The sequence below is a fragment of the Galeopterus variegatus genome, unplaced genomic scaffold (assembly GCF_000696425.1).
Source record: "Galeopterus variegatus unplaced genomic scaffold, G_variegatus-3.0.2 Scaffold2480, whole genome shotgun sequence".
NCBI lineage: Eukaryota > Metazoa > Chordata > Mammalia > Dermoptera > Cynocephalidae > Galeopterus > Galeopterus variegatus.
Window position 1 is genome coordinate 9,012 of NW_007728591.1, and position 3,537 is coordinate 12,548.

The 3,537-nt window shown below is 39.0% G+C and overlaps 1 long non-coding RNA gene across 1 annotated transcript in view; it reads right to left on the reverse strand.

The window, feature by feature from the left end:
* Nucleotides 1-1,729: 1,729 nt before the first annotated feature.
* LOC103597968 overlaps nucleotides 1,730-3,537 on the reverse strand; it is a 6,824-nt gene continuing 5,016 nt past the window's right edge. Inside the window, exon 3 of the long non-coding RNA XR_551163.1 lies at nucleotides 1,730-1,874. This is a non-coding gene — a long non-coding RNA (uncharacterized LOC103597968). The remainder of the gene's footprint in view (nucleotides 1,875-3,537) is intronic.

Below are 3,537 nucleotides of genomic sequence, written 5' to 3' on the forward strand. Positions count from 1 at the left end.
TGTAAGTGACAAAAGCATACATTTCACAGAGCTGTTATTGGGTTTTAAAGAGTTAATATATGTAAAGTATTAGTACAAAGCCTGGCCCATAGAAATAGGGTCAATAAATGTAAGTAATAATCATTATTATTACTATCACCACCATCATTATATGTAAGTGACAAAAGCATACATTTCACAGAGCTGTTATTGGGTTTTAAAGAGTTAATATATATAAAGTATTAGTACAAAGCCTGGCCCATAGAAATAGGGTCAATAAATGTAAGTAATAATCATTATTATTACTATCACCACCATCATTATCAGCTCTAGTTTTGCTACACAGACCTCTGCTTTTCCTTACATGAGAAGCGGAAACTATTTATCTTTTTACTACACACCAGGCACAAAGCTCAGCCCTTTCAACAGGCAGTTATTTATTTAACCCTCATAATAATCCTTCAGGTTATTGTTAGGTGTTGTTATTCCCAATGTTACTGATGAGGAAACTGAGGCATGAACATTCATTCAGCCAGTTCTTGGCATTTGCTATGGGTCAGCTATGTCCCCCAAAAGTTCATGTGTTGAAAACTTGATCCCTATTGCAACAGTGTTAAGAAGGTGGAAAACCTGATTATGATATTTGAAAGGTAGAGCCTTTTAGAGGTAATTGGATCATGAGGACTGCACCCCAGTGAATGGATTAATCCATTCATGGAATAAGGGGTTGATGGTTTAATGGGCTGTCATGGCATGGACCAGAGGCTTTATAAAGAGAGCGCATAAAAGAGCTCTTGCCATTCTCACCACTGTAGAGAGTTTCCACCCAGATAAAGGCTTTCACCAGATGCACCCCCCTGGACCGTGGACCTCCCAGCCTCCAAAACGGTAAGAAATAAATTTTGTTTCTTCATAAACAACCCAGTTTCAGGTATTCTGTTACAAGTGACAGAAAATGAACTCACACAGCATTAGAACACAATGCTTGTGTGTGGGAACAGGTCACTTGGCAGAGAGTGGACCTCTCTAGAATTCACATTTCAGTCAACTTGTTTTTAATTTGCCATTGTGTACACATGAAAGCAAACACTGTGCATGCATATAGGAAACAGAACATCAAGTACCACTTATTGAATGGTTATATGCTATTTCCCTCTACCTAGCCAAATCTTTCCATTCTTTTAAGGTGTCCTAGTATACAGTCTTCTCTGACCACTAAAATAGACACCGAGCTTTCTCTTCTCGTAACTCTTAACACTTACTGTCTATAAGACAATTTTGTAATGGATCACATGTGATTTTGTATAATTATTTATTAATTTTTTATGATTCAATACCCTTACAAGAAGTCCCATGAAGGCTCATATTTTGACCTTAAATTTTTCATGTTCCCTATAGTACCTAGCATAGTGCTGGGCATAATGTTGTTTTACAATATTTGTAGAACTGTTTACTTATCAAAACCCTACCATGGCATGGCAAAATAAATAAATATACCTACAGTGTAGCAGGCACTATGGTAGGTCTTGGAGCAGTATTAGAAAACAAGATACTGCAGTCCCAGGACTCAAGAGCTCACAGTTGATTGGAGAAAACTACAGGTAATCAGATCATTACAATTCAGTAAGGTAAGTGCTATGACAGATATTTGAACCAAGTGCTAAGAGAATACTGAAGAGGGAAGGATTAACTACTCTAAAGGACCCAGAAATCATTTATACATTCATGTATTTAACAAATATTTATTGACAACTTAATATGTGCCTGGCACTGTGCTAGGTCCAAGGACACAGAGGTAAATAAAATAATCAAGGTCTCTGTCTTCATGGAATCTATAATCCAGGATTCACAGGTAGTGGTTCTTGAGTGGGTTGACAAATGAGTAGGAATTCACTCTGTAAAAAGAAAGAGAATGGCTTTCCAGGAAAAGGAACCAGCATCAAGTCAAAGAAAGCCCTGGAAATTGAAAGAGAATAGCTTATATAAAGAACAAGAAAAGTGGCTAGAATGCATTCATGTAAATGGGGAACCACAAGGGATGAGACAATAAGGCACATTGGAGAAGAATAGGAAAGGTCTCATACGCTATGGCAAGGCTTTTAGAGTTTTAGTTCATTTAGTCCTTTAGCAAAAAGTATTGTGGCCTACCACATGCCGAGTCCTGTGCCAGGTACTGAGGACACAAAATCAATAAGACATAGTCTTTCAAGAAGCTCAGGGAGTAGCAGGTCACAGGCATGTAAAGAATCAATTATACTATAAACAAGTGCAATGATACGGGCATGTTTAAATTAGGGATGGGATGGCTCAAAGAAGGGAGTGATTAGATTAACTCTATCTGGGGGAGAGAAGGGTGTTCAGGAAAGGACTCATATTAGAGTAGACTTTTGAACTAGGTCATAGGGGACGGATAGGATTTCATAAAGTAATGATAACAACAATAATAGCAAACAGTTGATAGTATGTGTCAGGCTCCATTCTAAACATATTACATATATTGACTCAAACGTCATAATATCTTATAAAATAGGTATTATTATTAATCCCCATTTTATAGACAAGTTCAGACACAAGGTCAAAAAGGTAGTAAGTGGCAGAGCTGGGATTTTAACACAGGCAGTTTGGCTCCAGAGCATGTGTTCTTAATTACTACACTATATTGCCTTCAAGACAAGAGGGTGAGGGCATTACAAGCAAAAAAGAAAGAACATGCAAAGGTATAGAGGTATGAAAGAGCACAACATCTTTGGGGAATTCTGGCTGACTGACATTGGATGGAGTGTAGCAGGGGATGAGGCGGGTGGGTGTCAGGTCATGGTAGGCTTTGGGTACCGTGTAAAAAAATGTGGTCTTTATCAGTAGGTAATGAGAAATTACTGAAGGATTAGGCAAGGAGGTGACCTGAGTAGATTTTCTTTTGCTTTAGACATATTTCTCTGGCATAAGTGTGGGGAGAATAATGGGGGACGTCAAGGGCAGGGAGACAAATCAACAGACCACAGCACTGCTCTAGGTGAGAAATACAGGAATATTTCAGAGATATTGTGGGTTTGGTTTCAGACCACCACAATAAAGCAAATATCACAATAAAGTGAGCCACATGAATTGTTTGGTTTCCCAGTACATATAATATGCTATATTATATCTTAATATGCTATATTATATCTTTATACTATACTGTAGTCTATTAAGTGTGCAATAGCATTATGTCTAAAAAAAAGTGTGCATACCTTAATTAAAAAATACTTTATTGGGGGGCCGGCCCGGTGGCGCACTGCTACAGTGCGCCGCTTGGGAAGCGCGGCGGCGCTCCCACCGAGGGTTCGGATCCCATGTGGAGACCGGTTCCCACTCACTGGCTGAGCGCGGTGCGGGCACAACACCGAGGGTTGCGATCCCGTTGCCGGTCCCCGGTACGGGCACAACACCAAGGGTTGCGATCCCGCTACCGGTCAGTAAAAAAGACAAAAAGGAAAAAAAAAAAAAAAAGGAAAAAAAAAAAAAAAAGAAGATGTAGCTAAGATAATTAATGAATGCAGCTACACTAAACAACAGATT